The sequence below is a fragment of the Vipera berus genome, assembly GCF_964194415.1.
Source record: "Vipera berus genome assembly, chromosome: 1".
Taxonomy (NCBI): Eukaryota; Metazoa; Chordata; class Lepidosauria; order Squamata; family Viperidae; genus Vipera; species Vipera berus.
The window spans coordinates 305,596,752-305,619,565 of NC_138202.1; the positions used below are offsets into that span (position 1 = coordinate 305,596,752).

At 41.8% G+C, this 22,814-nt stretch overlaps 1 protein-coding gene across 1 annotated transcript in view; it reads right to left on the minus strand.

Moving 5' to 3' along the window:
* The window catches only part of COQ8A (coenzyme Q8A), a 52,532-nt gene extending 38,626 nt beyond the window's left edge, over window positions 1–13,906 (minus strand). Inside the window, exon 1 of the mRNA XM_081317007.1 lies at window positions 13,809–13,906. The gene's annotated coding sequence lies outside the window, so the exon portion shown is untranslated. The remainder of the gene's footprint in view (window positions 1–13,808) is intronic.
* Between the last annotated feature and the right edge of the window lie 8,908 nt (window positions 13,907–22,814).

Below are 22,814 nucleotides of genomic sequence, written 5' to 3' on the forward strand. Positions count from 1 at the left end.
AATAAAAGATAGAATCACACATACTATGATTTGATTGCTTTTGATGTATCATGAGAACTCAAGAGGCATACTCATCATGATTAAAACAAATGACTTGATATAAAATGTTTAGTAAGTCTATGAGATTCAGATTTAAATATGTACTCAATTATCTCCCAATTTAATCTACCTCATATGGTAGGTTAGGGAGATAAAGCAGAGAGAGAACAAATGCAGAAATATATACCTTAAAGAAAAGGTAAGCTCTAACGAATGGGGCCTGAAATATACACTGCAGCACAGAAGAGTCAATCAGGCCTTTTCCAGGACGTTCCATGTCACTATCTGCTGTCTCACCACTTTGTTTCTCATCAGGCAATCTACTTTTCTTCATTCAATTATGTCCGACTCTCAGAGACTGCCTGAGAATTCCTGCAGTTTTGTTGGCAAGGTTTTCAAAAGATAACCTAAATGATCTGACTTTGTGCCTAAAGGAGAACTAGAACTCACAGTCCCCCTGGTTGTCTTAACCACTATACCAAAGTGGTATCCAAGATTGGCAGCTGAGGAATCTGTTGCAAGACATTATGAGCCAATGGAGTAGGTTTGACAATTGTTCAGCCTAGCGGTTTTCAATCCTTCTTGGTCTCTGATCAAGCTCAACCCAAAAGATGACTGCAAGGGGGAGCATCCTGATTTAGAAGAACCATAAATTGGCTTTATGGCACTGAAGAACTGTCTGGTGGTATGCGTGCCGCAGAGTTTTGCATTAAACACACCTTGGAAGCATTGGACTTGGCCTGGGTCTTGCAGGCTAATATTGAATGACTTTTTGACAGTTATTGCTTATGATATAAACGGGCTGTGTGTAGGTTGAGGAACAATCTGGATCTGTCCAGAACTCAGCACCTTGTAAATCAATGAGTGATGGTGACAGCTAACTTTTTACAAGTATTTTTTTCTATAGCCTTCCAGATTCTTCTTGTTCTGTACCAGCCTGCTACCGGCCCTGCAGAAAAGGCAGGGACAACCCCTTTACAAACGGCAAGAGGCTGGAATGACGCCTGCCAAATTTATAGCTACAAAAACAAACAAGACACGAACCAAGAAACAGGAGCTTTAAGAAACACGAACTATCCAAGCGGTTGCCTTCAGCAAACCAGCCCTCCCCACACATTCCCCTTATATAGAGTTCAGGGCGTGGCTTCTCTTTGCCTCCTTCCGAGAAGCCCCATTGCCTTCCTCTGTTTACTCCTAATTGACTGCCTCCTGCGTCAGGCGTCCTTGAACAGGGCCAGCTGTGGGTCATCTTCATCCACGCTGTCAGGCTCACACAGCTGGGTCTCCGTGGTGACCAAGTGGGAGGGGCCTGGCTGAGGGCTCTCATCAGCAAGATCTTCAACCCCCTCAGCAAGGTCTTCAACACCCCCCTCCTCCTCCTCTGAGTCGTCCGACCCAACTGCCAAACCCACAGGCTGACCCTGAATCACAACACTTCTCTTCTTGTGGAGTATGATGTCATTTTGCGTACATATGACTCTCAATATCAGAAGAACAAGTTGTAATACTGAAAAATAAAAGAACCTTGCTAAATTAAAATATTAAAGGGAGGTATAACCAACACACTAAGAATTGCTTAAGTATTTTAAAGCCAGACATTTGAAAAACTTTACCTAAACAAAATATAGTAAGATTCCTTTCTTCTTTAACATGTGCATACCCAGGATGTGTGTGTGTGTGTGTGTGTGTGTGTGTGTGTGTGTGTGTATTTTGTATATTTGTGTAGGTTTGTGCACACGAGAATTCAAATTTGTTTTAAAGGAAAGTTAAACTTTCACACTACAAGGAAAAACTGTACTATGAGAGCTTCAATTTCAAAGCAGTAACGATGTGCCTGAGTTCTTAGAACACCATCCCTTTCCTGTGCTACGGTATAGAGATCAAGTCTAACGAGCTACATACTAGAATAGGGGTCCCCAACCCCTAGTGCATTACCAGGCCTTGAGCCATTTGGAATAGGGCCATGGAAGTGGCAAGCAAGCAAGTGCACACATCCCCACTTACATGAGCAACAGGCAAGCACATGCACACACACTCCATTTGCACAAGCAGTGGGCGTTTGTGCCTGACGCTTGTGCAAATAGAGCTGCACACACTTGCCCGCCATTCACGTGGAAACATCCCCACTCCAATGGTCCACAAAGCCAGAAAGGTTGGGGGACTCTGTACTAGAATTTTACTCCTTAAAGCAGACATGTCAAACTCGTAATGTCACATGTTGTTGCGCAACATAGCAGTGTTTTTTACCATTGCCAGCAATGGTGTGGGCGTGGTTTCCTGATGATGCATCCAGCCCAGGGGCCGGCAGTTTGACATCCCTGCCTTAAAGGAAATATATACACTAAAAAAAACAGCTGGTAGTTTTAAAAACATCTCTTTGCTTCACAGAGTTGTTTTGGCAATTCAATCTTTATAGGGGTAGGAAATAACTAATATTGTTGAATCTAACCAACTGGTTATATTTATATTAGTGGGAAGACTGCCTTTTCCCACCCCATTTCAACTCAATAGGGTTTTTTTCAAGCATAGGCTGACCTTTTCCCCTCCTACACTTATGTGGGCAATGTACATTTCACATCTTAAAGCAATTCTAAAAATGCTTCCCTTATCTCAGTTTAAATGAATAGAGCAAGGGGCATATTTGAACTGGCACCAAGTTCTGAACAAAGCATTTATTTTTGGCTTTGAAAATATTAACATCCAGAGAAGCAGCAATTTTATCCTCCTAGCACTATCTTCTATTTCAAGGCTGACTAAACCAATGTGGGCTAGATCAAGCAATACAGATGGAATGGCTTTGACTCACAGGAGCCACTGAGCAGGCAAGTATGCTGCAACCTTTTGAGTTCACTCTCCTGAAAGCTGAAGTAATGATTTGCTTTTTCCTCCCTGAAGTACAGGTAGCTTCAAAACAAAAGTCCCACTGAACAAGAGGGCTTTTATGGAATCACATTTTCATCCTTAATTTACTTTCATATTGAAGTGTTTATTACAAATCATTTAATTAAAACCAAAGTAACGGAAGAATTTCTGCACAAATACATATGTCCATTCATTATTTTCCCAAGCCTAATCATTCGTACTATAATCAGATCTTTAGAGGGAGTGCACATCAAAGATAGAATAAGAAATGTAAGAAAAACTAGGGGAAAATACTATACGTACCCAAAGACTTTACACAACAAACATATCTCTTTGAGCTATCTGGTCTGGACTGAGGGGTTTAATGTTTTTAAATTGTGATTTTAATTTTTGCAGCTAGACTTAATTTAATTTAATTTTAATTTTATATTGTATTGTTTTTAAATTTTGCCTTGTAAACCGCCTTGAGTCCTTTGGGAGTAGGGCGGTATATAAACCGAATTAATAAATAAATAATAATAATGTCAAAGCTGAGAACAATGGAATGAATGAAAAATAGAAAATCATGCATGAAAGCAATGAAGATAACAGAATGAAGACCAGGTAAAGAAGCAAGACATAGTACGAAGAGACAGAAGGAGGAGGAATGATTCACAGACTGGGAATCATAAGGACGACATGCTCTTCAACTTATTTTTTTTAAAGGTTGAATATGAAGTTTCCGAGGGAGGGAAGTCACTGAACATAAATTATAGAAGGAATTCCTACTATTTATAAAATAAAAAACAGGGGCTGCTTTAAAAAAGTTTGAACATAAAATGTCTAAAAACCTCAGCAAAAATGCTGAGGGTTCCAGCTGCAAAGCCAAATTCTTATAGCTAAACCAGGGGTAGGCAACCTTGGCTCTTTTGTGACTCGTGGACTTCAGTTCCCAGAATTCCTGAGCCAGCCATGCTGAGGGGAAAGGGAGAGGTTTCCATCCTTAGACATGCTGGGTCAGGAATTCTGGGAGTTGAAGTCCACGAGTCACAAAAGAGCCAAGGTTGCCTACCCCTGAGCTAAACTAAAGAGCTCAGGAGCAGAAACCCCTTCTGGTACAGTTTATCAAATTCTGCTTCTTCCCACTTATTGTATATACATTTAGCTACAAAATGAGATTAAAAAATATACAAGGCAAAAAAAAAGTGTACTAACAGTTCAGATACATACAGTAGCTGCGTATCTTCTAACTACAGATTTTTGTTTCCTGTGTTTAAGTAATCATTTGACACAAGACTATGATAGCATTGCATTAAAACTATATATTTCCTTCTTTCAGAAAGAAACCAGAAATATGTTAGTCCTAGTATAATGAATTATTATGTGTTTTAAGACTACATTAGTTGTTTTTTCTACTAACAATTATAAATGAATCAATGTGCTTCTTGATAATATATTGTATACTGCTGGTGTCTATCTCGTATGTGTGTGTTAATGTCAACTGCAAGGTAAGAAAACCAGATGCCAAATTAGTATTTCTGGAAAGACCAGGATTGAAAAATCAACATGCAAAAACCCCATAATCTGGGATGCAGAGGATGAAGTGAGTTTTAGTCAGTGCTTTTTTTGTAAAAGAAAAAGGTGCCGGAACTCACACATGTCATACAACCCACCTTGCCTACCCTACAAGGTTCTATCCAAAAAAGGTGCCGGAACTCCGTTCTGAGCGTTCTATGAGAAAAAAAGCCCTGGTTTTAGTTAATACACCTATATAGCATTGGGTTGGGGGAGAGAGGGTTATTATATCGTACAGTGTTTTCTGGTACAAGAAAATCCACCAGTAAGTCAAGCAAGCCTAATAAGCATATTTGTTAAATCAAACACAAGAAAAAAACTGCATTATTGAGTAGGGAAGCTATCACCACAAGTGAAAATCTTTGGTCAGCTCCCTCCAAACTAAAATGATGAATCCCTAACTTCAATCCTTTCATACATAAAATACTAAAAAGTAACTTTGTACTGAGGCTGCTTAAATGACAATTATTTTTCCACTGCTAAAATAACAGGTTAGAAGGACTGCACCACTTTCTCCTTAAAAAAACTTCAATAAGCAAAAACCAGGGGTAAAATTCCAGTTTTGATTAACTCTGACACCTTTTTTATTTTAGGAAGAGATATATCAGCAAATTAATTATAGAAGTTCTAGCCTAACAATTCTATTTACATCAGTCTGACTGGGTTAGACATAGTCTAGGCTAGGGACATGAAAAATTCTAGCCATCAACTGCATCTGGAGGTTAATGAACCCTCATTTATGATGGTTCTAGAATAATTTGTATTTATTATTAAATTTGTATGTCACCCATCTCACCAGAACTTATCCAATTAAGTTCATTATTATTAAAAAACTGTTAGAGCAGGGGTGTCAAACTGGCAGCCTGTGGGCTGGATGCATCATATGCAGGCCACAGCCACCCCAGCTTGGCAAAGGCAAAAATGTCACAATATGTCTCACGTGTAGCCATTGAGTTTGATTCCTGTGTGTTAGAGTATTAATTGCATACTACTTACTCCAGACAGCAACTTGCATATTCCCTACAGGGATAATGTTTACAAACCAATTACTGCTGTTTTTTTCTCCAAAACATTGGTTGTGGTTTGATATAAATGGCAAAGTAATATAAAAATATCTGTGGTCCAAAACCTGACAATTTATAGTACTATTAGGAGACAGGAATGGGCAGTTAGAAATTATAAGAGATTAGCAGAAAATTCCTTTCAAAACCACAAATGCTTAATAGTTTTAATACATTGATTTTGTTCACAAGTCTGCAAATAATTAATTCATATAAGATTCCAGTTCTCCCTCAATGTCAAATAAAGCTCAATTATTTGCAGAAAATGTGTACACTATACAGTATACAATACTCACTACAGAGCATTTTATCTTTTAAAACTAGAAACACAAGTGTTTTATAAAAATGGGCAACATGTAGTTTTCTACTCTCACTATAGTATCATATGGTTAGGGTTGTGACCATAGTGCTAAAACCCATGGAGAATATTTAACAAATTATGCATTAAAACCCCACAGTTGTTAGATACTGCGGATGCGTGCTTTTTTTAAAAAAAGGTTTTACAGGCAATGTCATCACCAAAACCATTACAATGTATTCTAAAACCTGGTATATAACAATATTTGCTTATGAACACTGGCATCTCTAGACCAGGGCTGTCAAACTACCGGCCCACAGGCCAGATGCATCACATGGAAGTCGCACCCACTCCAGCTCCAGCAAGGGGAAACAAGTCGTGATACGTCATGACGTGTCACGTGACATGGTGAGTTTGATACCCCTGCTGTAGACAAATGATAAAGTGTATAAGTCTGAGACGGTCACCAAATGTTTAGTTATCAGAACAAACCCTGTCAAATCCAGTTATTAGCAACCAAAATTCCATACATCTGATGAAATGATCTGCAGTTTATGAAAACTTATGCCTTTTATTAAAATTAGTCTGAAAAAACCCTACCAGACTCCTATGTTTGACTACCATTGACTAATAGAACTCTCTTCTTGCAGTAAGTCATTCTAATCCAACAATATTTTATGTTCAGCTACCCCAAATTTTTTGACTGCTAATAACTGTAGATGTACAGAGGATTGTAAAATCATATATATTTTAAATTCCTTTTCATTCTCAAAAATGTTTTGCTCCCTTATATAATTAACAGCCACTTTGCAAAGTTCCAAGGACATTCTGCAAATCTTTAAGCAAATTACTTTGTGCAAGTCACTTCATTTACCAAGTCATGTCTATTAGCCTTCAAGCTTTTGAAAGACAGATGGAAATCACAAGTGCACCTGCCATAGTGCAATGGGTATGTCTTTAAGCCATGAAAATGATTCAATACTATGTCAGCTGTTTTCATGTGCTCCCTCTGTCCGCTTTTCTGACCTTAATGATTGAAGAAGGTACATGTGGGCAGTTGCCAAAGCACTGATCTATTTTCTGGTTAAAGTATTGCAACAGCATTGTGGCAGCTGCTTTTATCACTAGGAGAGGGACTATTGGCATCTCTTAAAAGAGTAACACTCTATTTTTGTTAGGAGGGGAGGAACAGTGCTATTGGGGCTATATGTATTTCTCTTTTGTGCTATGAGAAGCACAGGAAGAAACGGCCAGTTAAAATGACATTTATACACAAACATTCTACCTTGGGAATGAGGAAAGTGGGAACAGCATAATATTTAGGCCTACTTTCATTACTTATTTGTTACTCTGAAATGTACTCTATATTCCAGGAGGTGGGTTGGTGGGTTTTTTACTGAAGCTTGGTTTCAAAGAAAGTAATTCCATATTCAGCAATATCATTTATATTTTGCCACTGCCTCTTCAAACATGGCTTATTTTAATATAAACATATAGGGCAAAATTATCTGCCTCTATACAAACAATAAATAAGCCCTTGGAGGAATTTGTTAAAGTTTGTCTAATGGCAATACTGTGAGCACATAAAGCAGTATATATCTCATCAACAGAAGTCATCTAGACCATGGTTTCCCCAAACCCTGGTCCGTGGACCGGCACCAGTCCGCAGCATGCCAGAAACCGGGCCGCGGAAACAAGTGAAGCACCATCCGTGGGATGCAGGCAGCATGCAAAACCACACCCCCTCTGGTCTGTGGAAAAACCTCTCTCCACAGAACCGGTCGCTGGTGCCCAAAAAGTTGGGGGCCGCTGACCTAGACAATGTAGATGTTAGTTCCTACTAAACACTTAGAAAGAAAAAAAAAATACTTTCTGCTGTAATAAATCCACATTTGCAGAAAATAAAATAGAAGCCAGAGAACAAGACAAACTGAATTTGAGCATTTCCTGAACTAAGTCAGCATCCTACAGAACACTTAATCTGATTTAAACACAATTAACTGGCAGAAGGTACAGAACTTATTACTGTTCTTCCTAAAGAGTCAAGCAGATACACAGTCAACTTTATGACTTCCTAAACCATCAGCATTTTTTCACAATCTAACAGAAGAATACATTCATATATTTTATTCTTCAAGGATGTATGTTCAGTTACCATTGATATGTCACAAAGCAAAATACTAAATCTACTTTTCTCCTTTCGCAGCTTTTGTCAAAGGTATGTATTCAGTCCGAGCCTATTTTGATTCCTTCCTAATTTAGGCAGCCTGCACCTAAGATGCCACATATCTATCTGAGTTAACTTGGAAGATTGACTGTGACCACAGCTGCAGTCCCCTTGTAGGGGACCAGTAACAGAAAAAATGGTATTTGCTTCACGTTCAGTGGCAAGATATATCATGTGTTTTGTTTTCTCTTCCAGGCTGTAAATGTCTGCATGCAAATGCTAGTAGAAATAATTCAGAACTTTAGGCATAAACATTCTAAATCTATGAAATTCAATTTTACCATCCATTTACTTTTCCAGGAAGACTGAAATTTTTGAGCTCAGGGAGACATGAGGGGAGGGACTGGAATAAGCTGAAAGATAATCTAAATGAGACAAGAAAGAAGCTTTTCTCTGGCTGGAGAGTTATATCTAGATAAAGATGTTCTTTTCCTCCTCCCTCTCCCAGAAGAACCAAACTGACAGGTTTGTGAATTCACTTAAAATTTACAAATGGAGAAAAATGTCAAATGATAGGAATGCCCAGACTGGACACTTAAAAAGATGAAGGAATGTTGAGAATTTGAGCTGTCAATTAGTCTTAGTAAAGCTATATTTAAAATTATAAATTAGAATATTTATATCTTTGCTGCAAGAAACTTTATTGCTTCAACTGTACTTTTAAAATAATTTTTGTACTATGAATTTCATTTAAAATGTTCATTTTAACAATTTTATAACTGATGTTTAATACAAAGAAGATGGATGCAACAGTGGTCACAGCTGGGTCAGTAAAGCAAAATTAACAGGAGATAAGTGGCCAGATGTATACTCACAAAAAGCAAGAATTTGGGGACTTCTGAAGAACTAGTAAACTTCTGTATATATCTCAAGAACTGCATGATGTGAATCTGTCTATGCTTCTCCTAACTTTATAATCAGCTCCCAAGGAATTTCTCTGCATTTCAGTGTGGCAGAAGCAAGGGACTATCCTAGAATTATGAGATACACATAATTTAACCAGTTATAAGTTTAGCCAAAATAAATTACACTTTAATTTTCAATATAACCACTCTATCAAACGTACTGTTCATTCACAGGAAAACTGATAGGTAATTGAAAATGGATGTATGTTCTACAGCAGGCATGTCAAACTCACGACGTCACGTGGTATCGTGCAACGTATCAGAACTTTTTCCCCATTGCCGGCAATGGGGTGGGCGTGGTTTCGGCATGATGCATCTGGCCCACGGGCCAGTAGTTTGACATGCCTGTTCTACAGAATCTGAACTGGAATGCTCTTAATTCCAATTTCACATTAATCAGTCATGTGAAATTGTCTCCTGTGATTTAATTATCAAGATCCCTGTACTCACTTTTTAGATACAATTGCCAACTGGGATATTCATTTTTTCCCATTTGAACTGCATGGAGCAGGCAAGTTAAATTGGATTTTTAGAGCCCACTAGAATAATCAGTTTCTTGCAACTGCACCTAAACATCCAATTATTTCTCTTTATGTGATGTTCTACTTTGAAACTTAGTATTTGAGGGAAAGCTTCTCCATAAATAGATCTATCCCAAATGTGAGCAAATACCAAGGGGGGCTCTTCACTCCCTCTACTGGAAGCTGTACGTTATGTGAGACGTGACAAAAAGCCTTCTCAAGTATGGCACACCAATTATAGAATGCCCTTACATTACAGGCAAGGGTGACATTAATTTTAGTTATTATAAGATGACAAGTTGCTGGATGTCAGTGTCAATAGTCTGGTATGTGTTTTTGGTTTACCTAAATCATTTATATTATGCTTTGCTTTTTAAGCATCCCACCCTTGGATACAGTGATATTGGGAAGGCTATGAATATTTAAATAATGATCTCTTCAAAGTTTTGCAAATAAAGCTAACGAACATAATAGCTACAGTTAATCACCGATTAAAAAACATGGAAGTGCTTACATATTGCCATTATTAGCTATTTTCTACAGCTAGTCAAAGCATAAACAGAATTATAGAATAAGTTTATTAGTCAGCAAAACTCAGGAAAGAGAACAGGAAATTATTTAAAAAAAACACTTCCATATTTTGCCATTTTTATTCTCTATAATTCTTAACAAGGCTTAAAAAATGAAAACTCTTTATACTGTCATGATATGAAAATATATCCCATCACCACCTGCATGGATACAACTGTTCTTGGAAAGGATAAGTCCTCCCTCCACCAAATACCAGTAGTTTTGTTTTTAAGGTCTTTCCAAGGTCATGTTTTTCTTAATTCATGTATAATAGTGTTAAGATAAAGTCTTGCAGATACGATTTGTTTTAGTTTTCAAAGTCACAAGGATCATTGCTCTCAATGCTGGTGAGTCAAATGAAGATGGTCCATGTTTGTACAAGTCTGGCAAGATTAGCTTTATTACATTCATCCTTTGCTAATTTGTAAATACAAATTGCAGTATTAAAGCCATGTTGTTCAAAGCCATTATATCTTTTTCTTGCACTGACACAAATAACATTTTCTGATTCCCCTACTTTTTGAATTATTTTGCTGTATTAAAACAGCTCTATCAGTGGTCCATCATCAATGACAGCTAGCCAATAACTTGTTGGAGAAAATAACAGTACAAAATGAACATTTATCCCAACATGTAGTATTTAGATATAAGTCTAGGATGAACATAAGGGATGTTATTTGGCTATTTTAGCTAATGAATGAATATCTAAGTTAGAAACACCACAAAAGTTTGAATCCTTGAATTTGATTTTTTTAAGCTCAGCTGTTATTGTTCAACAAGACTAACCAACGTTTTTTAGCTTTAATGAAAGCTAAAAACTTACAGTTAGTCATGAGAGCATGTGTGTCTCTTATATTTAAGATTAAGGATGCCATATGTTTCTAAAAGTTGATACCTATTTTGAGGATGTGTCTTTTCCTAGAAAACAATAACCAAGCTCCTTTTTCCACGTAACTTTATTTTTCCCATTTATATGTAACCAAAAGCTAGGACAGTACAAAGGAAAGTAAAACCTTCAACATATTATTTACTTCCAAAAATATATTGCTAGAAAATAAAACTGGTAGCATTCTAGGGCTCAGTGCTTTATTTTGTAAATTATGTCTTCAAGGAAAAAAGCAAATATAAGCTACATGATAGAACATGTTATACACGGCTACAGGGACCCCAAAGAGCATCCTCACCAGCCTGCCCTTCTGGTAAATGAGTGCTCTGTAACTAGTTTGTCATGCTCTTTCTGATATTCATTTTGTAAATGAAACACCTGGGCACACCATTAGCCTTTCTAAAAGAATATTGACAGCATGCTCTTACAATTCTAAATCTGCCAACTGGACAGGAAGCTAGAAATCTTGTTCCAGAGACTGTTAAGTTAAAGCAAGTGAATAACTGGGTTAGCCACTGATAAAGATGAGGAGTTGTTATCTTCATGCCAAATAATCTCAAATTGCATAAGTAAAGAGAAATCTTCCAGGTGACTACAAAAGGATTTCAACCAGGCAGATTTCTATACGCTACCATTTTGGATGCAAGAGGCACCTACAATTTTTTAGCCTGACCAACAAAGCTGCTCAAACGTTTAAATTTGTGCTGGAACTTTTAGTAGTTTATGTTTCCTTGCACACCTGGAGTCAGGGATTAATGAGTGTTTTTAATAAGCAGTCACCCAGTGTAAAACTAATTACAGTAACTCTCATTTAAAATATTTAATTTTATCATTCACTGCTAGCTTTTTATGAATACAATTCACTAGTGTTTTAATCAAGGAGTAACCAGCCTGCAGCCCTAGAATTCCTCTGACCAAAGCACCAACATTCAACAACAGAACTGTAACACTTTTTCTGTTAAGAGTTAAATTTATGAGCACTGAATGGAAAGATTAATTTGGAGCACTGATTTCACCCATCATTCAGCAGTTGAGTGTCAACACAAGTGAGCAATAAAACTATTAATAATTTTTTAAAAAGTAAAAATTCCAATCCTCTAAACAAAATTGAAAACCAATCTCTGCAATGTAGCCTTTTTTTTACTGAGTATTTGTGCCCTGGTCACAATGGCTTCCACACCCACAAAACATTAAACTTCATTCAAATGACACACTACAACTTATCTCTTGTGTTATGTTTTTAGATTAAATTCATGACAGAAATCTAAATGTTATTTCATTCTTTAGAACTGATTTTACTTTATTGACAGACCAGCAATTTTTGGGGATAATGTTGCTCTTTTTGAAGCCACATAGTCTCAGAAGAAAAAGACCAATGGGGTAGATAGAAAAGAGAATTATTACAATGGCACAAATAGCACACCCTTACACCTACACTATTCTGAGACTCTAGGCACATCAAGGCAGATTCCACACAAAATCATACCAAGCAAAATCTCTTTTAAAATAATTTTCACAGGATCAGAAGGAAAACAAAGATAAAATTAATTTGCGTATCAAAAATGAGGAAAGATTAACCCAAAATGAGAAAAGCACACTCACACGGCACACATTTTTTTTCCATTGAGATAATTTGCCCTACAGTGTGGGGCTTTAAAAAAAAAAGACTATTTTCAAAAGACAGTTTCCGAGTGAATATTCCCCATCAACCTAACTTACTGCCACAACCGCTCAAAATCTAGTCGCTGCCTTTTAAAAAAAAAAAAAAAACTCCGCCAATTCTTAAAGAGTTTATTTGTTAGCATCAAATGCGGAAACAGGATGGCATTTGATTTCCTATGGAAGCAAAATATACTAGTAATATCGAACATTTTATATTAAAATTCAGCAGGGGGGAGTGAGCTAGCGAGCTTGGGGCGGTGGGCATAAATAAATATAAATATAAATATAAATATAAATAAATAAATATAAGGCAGGGAGCGTAAAAAGAGCCGCAACTGCCGCCCAGGCGGAAAAAAAAAACCCACGAAGGCTTATCACGCCTCCTCCCTTCTGCTCTAGCTTCTCGACGCCGCCTCTAAGAGCAAGCTCCGGATTTGCCACCCCGCGGTAATTAACCAAGAACAATCACGTTCTTGACTCAAAACGTAGAACAGATGGAAACATTTATCAATCCAATGCCGTAATTAATACCGCGCCTCAAGGAAAACTCTGGCGAACCAGTGGGCAGCCCTACCCACCCAGCGCCCGCCAGACGGATTATACTAGACCAGGGGTAGGCAACCTCGGCTCTTTTATGACTCATGGACTTCAACTCCCAGAATTCCTGAGCCAGCTACGCTGGCTCAGGAATTCTGGGAGTTGAAGTCCATGAGTCATAAAAGAGCCGAGGTTGCCTACCCCTGTACTAGACCTTTCCCTGCAGGCTGGGATCGATGGGACTGAAAGAATCCAAACACCTCTCTCAAAGGCCGTAAAAGACTGCCCCAAGTGAGCTACCTTTCATTGGCGGTATCAGCGCAGCCCCTATTTTTTATTTCCCGGAACCCCGTCCCTTCTCTCACGCGTAGCGCCACGGACGCCGTAATTGGTTGTTGTTTTTTCCGCCTCCCCCGTCTCCCCAGCAGGCACAGCCGACGACCACTTTGCGGCAGCCGGCAGTGGCAACGTCGAGGAAGAGACGCTCTTCCCAGCCCGCCAACCGCGGCCACTCTTTCCCCGCTGCGGGACACCATTTTCCCCTTGGCCGAACGCGTCAGCCCGCCTTACAGGACCGACGCGCTTGTAGAGGCTAACGGGAGGCGGGCGGAGATTTAGAGGCCTTCCCAGCTCCTCCATCATAAGGGTGCCAGGCCGCGCCGCGTGTCACCAACGCTTTAGCTCACCTCGGCCCGCACGGCGCCGCTCCCGACCCCGACTGCCTGCTTGCCCCGACACCCGCCCCGTGGCACCACGAGGCGCGGAGCTTGTTTACCAACTCGCCCCTGCCCTCTTGGTTTGAGGCCCGGCCCCCAGGCTCCGCCCCCCTCCCGCTTTCATTGGCTCCTCGAAAGCCACCTCCTTTCCGTTGTCCAGAGCTTAGCGCGAGAACGGAGGCGTCCGTCCGGGGAGAGCGTGCTCGACTCGTGGAGTTCGCGTTCCGCCCAATGAAAAGCCGAGGCGGAAAAAAAAAGTTTGGGCCAATAGGAAGGCCACGCTGCCTTCACCCTGCCATGTTGCGCTGGTAGTTTCTCAGCTTTTCGCCTGGTGACAGGAGAGGCCCCTGGGTGGAAATGGACGGAGACTAGGCTTTGGGGGGGCGGGGAAAGCAGCATTCCTGGTGCATGTGCGGGAGGGCACGTTCAGCCTTCCTCACAAAGCCCGAGGCTTTACGGTGGGTTGCGCTCAGCCCTCCCTTTGGGTGATTAAGCAAAGCTGGGATTCTCTCTTTCACAGGACGCCTTCCCAGAAGGTGGGCTTCAAAATCTGAGTTACGTGCCTTCCTGCACGTATACGGCAACAACTCGGTGGGCGTAAGGGGCGATGCTTACGTTGCTAGGATGAACCGGGATGCTTAGACTCTAATGAGTGAACGCGTCCTTCTTATTGATTGAATAAATTGCATTTATTGCATTTATATACCGCCCTATTCCCGAAGGACAATAAATGGTTGTTAAGCTGGGAAAGAAAGTTATGGAGGGGCAGTATGTAATCTTCTCAATTCAATTCGTAATTTATATAGTGTATTTTTTCAGATCTCTTCATTCCTTTTGAAATTTAAAAGGGATTTTTTTTTCTAAAAGTCACCACTAATCGTTTGAAGTAGGTAAATTATATAAAATATTTCATTTCATTCAACAGCCTTGCTATTGTATGAACTAAAAAAAACCTCACATTTCCCAGCTCTATAGCATCCAGTTGTCACTGACCACGTTGCATTATTGTGGCTTGTTCCCTTGACCTAGAATTCCCTCTTCTCTTGTAACATGATTATTTACCCACAGCTGAAGAAAAGCCAATAAAATTAAACTGGATATTTAACATTGGTACTTGAAAAACTCCTACCTCTGAAACTATGGTTAAAATAAAAATATGTGACTTTCTATTGTAACATTTAAGTTAAAAAAGTAATTTTTTATTTATATTGTAACATCATTCCTGGGGAACAAATAGTAATTTTGCTTTGTTTTTAAGTTTTAGCATGAACATCCTCCCCATTTTTATATCTTCAGGTGACTGGGAATGTTTGATGTTAAAATCCAATATTAACAAGATTGGAGAAGACAGGAATTTGTTCCATGGAGTACAGTATATAATTAAGATGCAGTTCTATGTTCACTTATTTCACACTCCATTTTATTCAAGATACATTTCTGATCATAAGATTGCTATTGTTGACTGTATTCTTGTACTTGTTTACCTGAGAGTTAGCCCCATTGAACTCAGTGATTAGCTGAAGTTATATAGGATTGTACTCATCCAACATACACAATAATAGTTCAGATTAAATTATTTTGAGCTGCAATTAAATTGTAGCAGGAAAAAATGTGTCATCTTGAACAATAATGTACTTATGATATGAACTTTGGTTTAAGTCCATGTGTTTATTATTAACCAAATTTATAGAGCTGCCCATGAAAACTCTAGGCAGCAAACAAAAGATAAAAACACAATAAACGAACTAAATCAGTTAATAGTAGAGGCCCTAAAAAAAATTATCCTAACCACATTAACAGCCTCCACTAATATCCCAGCCCTAGGGGAATACCCAGGTCAAGGCTTTTCAAAAAGCCCATAGAGTTGGGGCTGAAACTCAGGCTGGAGTTTGTTTCATAAGGCAGACACCATGACAGAGAAGGCATGATTTCTTTGCCCCATCAGGTGATGCTGCTTTACTGATCTGGTGGGATAGACTAAAAATACGAAAGATAGGCAGTTCCCTGCACCATGTAGGACTTTCAGGATGACTACGATTGCCTTGAATCGCATCTGGAAGCCCACTAAGAGCCAGTGTAGCGCATGTAGCAGCAATGTCATATTTATTACATTTATTTACCGTATTTTCCGGTGTATAAGACGACTTTTTAACCCATGAAAATCACCTCAAAAGTTGGGGGGTCGTCTTATACGGCCAGTCGTCTTATACGCCGGAAAATCAGTGGGTGGCATCTGGCGGGAGCCGGCAGGGCAGTCCTGTGCACGCGCGCACTCCCTGGCTGCTCCTTAACAGCCAGGGAGTGCGCGTGTGTGCAGGACTGCCCTGCCGGCTCCCGCCCGACGCTCTTCCCTCTTGAGGCAGCATCGCTCCCCGGCTCCTAAGGAGTCCTCGGGGATGCTGCCTCAAGAGGGAAGAGCCGGCTCCCGTCCGACGCTCTTCCCTCTTGAGGCAGCAGCTGCCTCAAGAGGGAAGAGCGTCGGACGGGAGCCGGCAGGGAAGTCCTGCTCCCGTCCGACGCTGCGCTTCCGCCGGGCGGTGCTGGCCGAGACGAGCCAGCAGGCAGCCGCCGTGAGCGCGGCGCTGAGGGGCAGCGGCAGGACGGCCCAGCGCCTGCAGGATGGCCAGCAGCCCCACGCGCAGCAGCAGCTGCCGGCTCAGCAACAGGTCCGAGCGCAGGAGCCGCACCGCCAGGCTGCCCAGGAAAAGCAGCCACACCGAGAGGCTGCACGCCCAGTCCAGCTCCATGAGGGGCAGGGCGGGAAGCCAGCAGGGAAGAGGGACCGGGAGCCCGGGCCGAGCGCGCCTCGGCCGACGGTGAGAGGGAAGCGGCACATGAAAAAGAGGCTGCGGGCGGAGCTGCCCCGCCCTGCACCGAATGGGAGAAATTCAAGGCCTGGGGGGGGAAGCAGGAGGGGCGCCGGCCATGGCGGGGTGGCGGCTGCCCTCCGGCGCTGCCTGCCACCCAGGAAACGCTGCGCCTCGGGGGCCGGCAGAAGCGTGGGAGCAGCGGGAGGGCCGGCGGGGCCAGTTGGGCCTTTGCCTCCTCTGCGACAGTCAGGGAGGGCAGGGAATGTAAGTATTTTCTGGCGTATAAGACAAAAAACCTTGAAAAACGTCTTAACGTCGTCTTATACGCCAAAAAATACGGTATTAAATTTACTTGCCACCCACTTCTATTTGAAACAACTTGGGATGACTTACAACATTACATGTGGTGCACTCAATATTGAGCTTGCTGCCATATTTTGAACTAGCTTCCAAATGCTTTTCAAGGGCAGGTCTATGTAGAGCAGGCATGTCAAACTGCCGGCCCACGGGCCACATGCATCATATTAAAACCACACCCACCCCATTGCCGGCAATGGAGAAAAAGTCACGATAAGTCGCATAGCGTCACGTGATCTCACGAGTTTGACATGTCTGATGTAGAATGTATTTATTCAATTTATATGGCCACCCATCTCATACTTATGGCCAATAATAAAACCACCATAATTAACAAAGCAATTGAGATTAAATCAATCAGCATACTCAGCATAACTATGGTAGGTGCTCAACCATACGCCTAGGGTCTCAGTCTTATCAAGAACAGAAGTAAAAAAAAAAGACAACTTCTATCTTCAGTAGATTACATGCATTGTTATTAAAATAAAACTTGCAACCTAATTGCACTTACTCAGGAGTTGATCTTTTAATTAGGTCTTATCCTACTATTGTCATTTGTGTTAAATTCTCTGTATGACTTTTGAATGACAATTGGTTGTCAAGGAACTCATCTATTCTATTGTGCCAAGAGGATGCACATAGTTTAAACCTGATAGAACATACAGTACTTTTTTCTCCAACTGCCTTTTTAAATGAAAATATAGATTTATTAGTACTGTGCTTGTCATGATTGAGGGGAAGTCCTAATTGACTGATTAATTACGTACCATTAAGTCAATGTCAGTTCTTAGCAACACAGATTTACGGTATATTGTTCATTCATATGATTTTCTTGGTAAATACAGAGTGCACAACATGAAATTGCCCATGACTGTTGTTATTAAACAGATCTCTCACCTCCAGCATCTTCCTGTATCACTGCTGCCAATATAGATGTCTGTTTGCTTTAGCTAGACAGCTGAGATGACCTTCATGCCTTAGATGACCCTGCTGGGATTATATATTTGGATGACCCTGCTGGGATTATATACTCTTAGATCAGACATGTCAAACAGAAGGCCCGGGGCTGGATCCAGCCCGTGAAGTGGTTTCATGTGGCCCATGAAGCCATCCTGGAAACTGGGGGAACGGGCCCCGCTGCCTTGGCCCCAGCCCAGCCCAGCCAGGAGCCAATGTACAATTTTGTGGTGGCCATCTATGCTGAAATGCATTCAGTCTTAGCTCCACAAGGCCATCTGGAAACAGTGAGGGACTGGCCCCTGCCATGTCGGCCCCGCCCCCTGGGCGTGCACTGGGGAGGTGTCACCCTTTGTGAGGAATGAAGAAATGCACCATTGCCTGGAAGTGGCCAGCAAACGGCCCTTACCTACTTCACATATCCAGCTTGATGGGCTCTGGGGGAAGGGTTTCAGCAGACAGGGGGGCGCTCTCCTCACAGCACCAAAAGGCTGAGCCAGGCGGCGCAAATCCAAAAAGAAGCGCGATGCTGCCCAGCCCCCAGCCTGCCTGGTTTCAGCAGGCAGCAGGGTGCTCTCCTCACAGCGCCAAGAGCTGAGCCGGGTGGCACAAATCTGATGAGAACTGCAGTGCTGCCTAGCCCCCCAGCCTGCCCGGTTTCAGCAGGCAGCAAGGTGCAAAGCTGGTGAGCTTCGCACTGCCCGGTTCAGCCTCTCGGCGCTGTGAGGAGAATGCCCCGCTGTCTCCTGAAACTGGGCAGGCTGGGGGCTGGGCGGCATCACAGTTCTTTTCGGATTCGCGCTGCCTGGCTCAGCTTCTCGGCACTGTGAGGAGAGCGCCTCACTGCCTGCTGAAACCGGGCAGGCTGGGGGCTGGGCATCATTGCGCAGGTAACGTCGACTCTCCCGCTGCTCACGGCATCCCCTTCCCCCAGAGTCCACCAAGCCAGATATGTGAAGTAGGCAAGGGCCATGTACTGGCCACTTCCAGGTGATGGTGCATTTCTTCATTCCTACAAAGGGTGACACCTCTCTAGCTGCGTTTGTTGCCTGTTTTTCTCCCTCCCTCATCTCAAATATTTTCCCACCACTCTGTTCTAAGGAAGGAAGGAGAGGGAGGGTCTGAGGGAAGTCCTGCCTTAGTCCTGCCCTGCTGCCCTTTCACAATCCCCTTGCCCCCTCCTCTGGCCTATCCTGGGGGTCTCCCATCCTATTGCTAAGGAAGCTTTGGATACAAAGCCGGGTCTCCTCCCATGGAGAGGGAGTGGACTTCGCTCTGACTTTGCCCTCGTACCCATCACGAGCAACCTGGCTAAGGAGAGCAAGCACAGCAGCAGCAGCCTTGAGGAGGAGGTAAGTGCAGCTGGGCACCCCCTTGGGGAAGTGGGGCTGGCCTTGGTGCTGTGGGTGCTTGAGGGCCGGACTGGGCATTTGCTGCCTCGGGCTCCGGGCAGCCCGTGGCACCATCCAGCCCCCCCCCACATGGCCTGAGAGGAACAGTGAGGCTCCTCCAGTGGACCATGCCTTGGCCCTTGCCTTGGTCCCACCCCCTTCTGCCAGAGACCCTCAGATCTGTCCCACTCCTGCACAGGCCACCACAAGCACCCTTGATGCGAATGATGTAGAACTGGCCATGCCCACCCAGTAGGCCACACCCACTCCGGCCATGCCCACCCAAGCAGGCCATGCCCTCCCTGGCCACACCCATCTGGCCCTCCGAGGGCAACCACAATGCTGATGCGGCCCTCAATGAAATTGAGTTTGACACCCCTGTCTTAGATTATACCTTGAGTATGTTGGGCCATGAGCCTAATAAAGTTCCAGATAAAGAATTAGATTCGTAACTGATTAGTATATATTTTTGTAGATAATGTCCTCAAGAAGCAATTCTTATACCAAATAATAATGATAGTTTTCAGCACTATTTACTATTACTAATTATCAGTGCTTTTTTTCTAAAAGAAAAAGGTGCTTTGCACCTTGCTGCCTGCTGAAACCGGGCAGGCTGGGGGCTGGAATTTCATGAGCAACTAAAAGCAATGCACACTCACGCTTCTTCACATAGACACAACCAATTTTCTATTGTGAGCTTTGCCTGTTGATCAGGGCTTCTGTGATTTTTTTCTTTTTTAACTAACAAGTTCCATGTACTGAAAAAGTTTGAAAATCCCTACTGTACGTCTTGATCTCTTTGGTTGCGAGATGTTTGTAATATTAAGATTCCAAGCAAATGTAAAATAAAATTATTGTGATAGTGGCACTGGGAAGGTAGAAGCTGGTATCTACAATTTTATTTCATTCCAGTCATCTATCCCAAATCTTTTTTTGTTCAAATATATTTCATTTTATTTTTCCAAATATATGTGATAAAAGCAACTAATAGCAATGAAAATTATCAAATATATTTAAAAAATCATTTGAAAAGTATCAATAATGGAATGTAATTATATAAAGAACTTGTAAATAATGTGCAATCATACCAATAACATGAGATTCAAGGGTATTTACTCCCAGATACTCATGTTAATGTAATCCTGACATTTTTAACATTTTGAAAAGTATATTTTAGATGTGGTCCAATAAATCATAATTAGAGGAGTCATGTTAGAATAAACCCCAGTTATGAAGCCGTAAAAAGTTCTCCCTCTTACATGCATGTGTTGTGATGCCACCTGGCATTTACAAGATGGACAGTTGCTTTTATACATCCTCTTATTTCAGGTCAGGCAAGATATTTCTGAAGAGAGATCCTTACTTTAGTATAAAGCAAAAGTAAAAGTTCGCATACACTTAGTGATTCTCCAGGTGGATTTTTTTTTCCTGGAAAACTGTGGACCATTCTCTTTCAGGAGACTAATGATGGGAAGGAGAGAGTTAAGATTCTCCCCCAGGTTCTGATTAAACTTGGAATTTACAGCAAGAAAAGTATTCCAGGTAATAAATTGGCATAGAAATAAGGTCAGTCCTGGGAGCTATCTTTCTTTAGTGTCAGGGTCAGCCACAAGAAGGGGTGTCTCAGATGGTAGAGATGACAGTGCAGAAATCTTACCCTTTTGTATTAATATGCACATACAAAAAGAGTGAGACTTTGAATTTAATAAGGAATTTTTAGTATTCTTGCTAGGCCACAGTATGTATGACATATTTGTAGATAACAAGATCACTAATAAAAATGTCATTAAAATTATTAACTTTTTTCACTATGTTACTTTATTTGTGAATTTATATAGTTTTAGTCTGAAGTGGATTTCAATATTTTCTATAGCAGAAAGTTTTCTTTTCCTCCACTTGGAATAAATATTATTCAGATATCTTATTTTACATCAGTATTTTTATTAGCCTTCTGATTTGTTTGAACTGGCCTTCAGCTTTGTATGGCCTAAGATAATTTACACTGACAATTATGTTTTAATGATGGGATCTTTGGCCTGCACTGAATGGTTTCTGTCCAATAAAATAACTGTATTACCACACTGTAAATTTCTCTTCTTTCTTTTTTGTGCTTTTCTACCAGACCTACTTAAGACTTTTGAAGGTTCTTTGTCACAGATTTTGAAATGATGTAAATGGAGGTGGAAAAGAGTCTCCCTGAATAAATAACATTGGATTCAGCTTCCTTTTTAATGTATTTATTAACAGATTTATATAGCCCCTCCCAACTCACACACAATGACTTTTCAATGTACATGACCTTGAGATTCTTAAAGTGAAACCATACTGTTACGTATTGGGCTTGTGGTATTACACCACTTAATGGCTAATGGCTCTCCAGCAACCCAGACAGGCCGTCTCCGGTCCTGCAATTGGTCAGCCCCAGGCGGCAAGCGTGGGTTCAAACCTATTGGCTGCCACCTAGGGGCTAGGCTATATATTGTGGCTGGGTGCGGCCCAAGATTCAGTACAGTTCCAGCAAGAATAAAAGAATGAGTTTCCCTGTACTCAGTCTTGTGTCATCATTCCTGCTCACCAGAGCCCATGATGTAACAGTGGCGACAAAGGTGGGATCCTGCTTCACCGTCAATGAGGGGTCGGCAGTACACGCTGGAGGGAAGAGGCATTCCCCCCCCTCTCTAGGCCGGCTAGTAAGCCATGTTAGCGGCCGCATGCTCAGAGGACGCATTCCCTGAGCCTAGAAGCAGGATCCAAGAATGTAGGAATCTAAGGAAGATGCTGAAGGTCGGCAAACTAAGAGAGTTTGATGTGAAGCATCCACAAGAACGGCCATCTTACCTCTCACAAGTAGAGAACTATCTACGAGCAAATCAAATTGCAGAAGAAGGCCTAAAGGCCGCCACATTGCTATGCATGTGTGGCCCAGCAACTTTCAACCTAGCAGAGAATCTTTTCACGCTGACGCCTAGCGAAGCAGTATCATATGCAGACCTTAAGAAGAAGCTGACCGGACACTTCCAGCCCAAGATGTCAGAGATGGCGTGGTGTTTTAAATTCAACCAAAGAGTGCAGCTACCCGAGGAGACAGCTTCAGAGTTTATGGTGGGCCTAAGGCAGGCCGCACACCTTTGCAAGTTCTCAAACTTAGAAGAATAAGAGACCAGCTCGTCTGTGGCCTTCGGGACAGAACCCTTCAGCAGAGACTGTTTGCTAGACCCAATCTCACGTTCTCCAAGGCACAGGATGAGGTCATGGCCAATGAAGCCACCGGGGGTGCAGTGCAGACAGTTCAGCCCACCAAACCTTCAAAGGTCAAAGATTCCATCCATCTTGAGGTTGCCAAATGCGTCGGAGAATCGTCAGAAGATTTCAGAACCTGAAATCAACAAGCTCCAAAGGCAACCAAACGTGGAAAACCACGGCAACCACCAGTGAGAGAACGATTACAAGGCAGTTCTCTT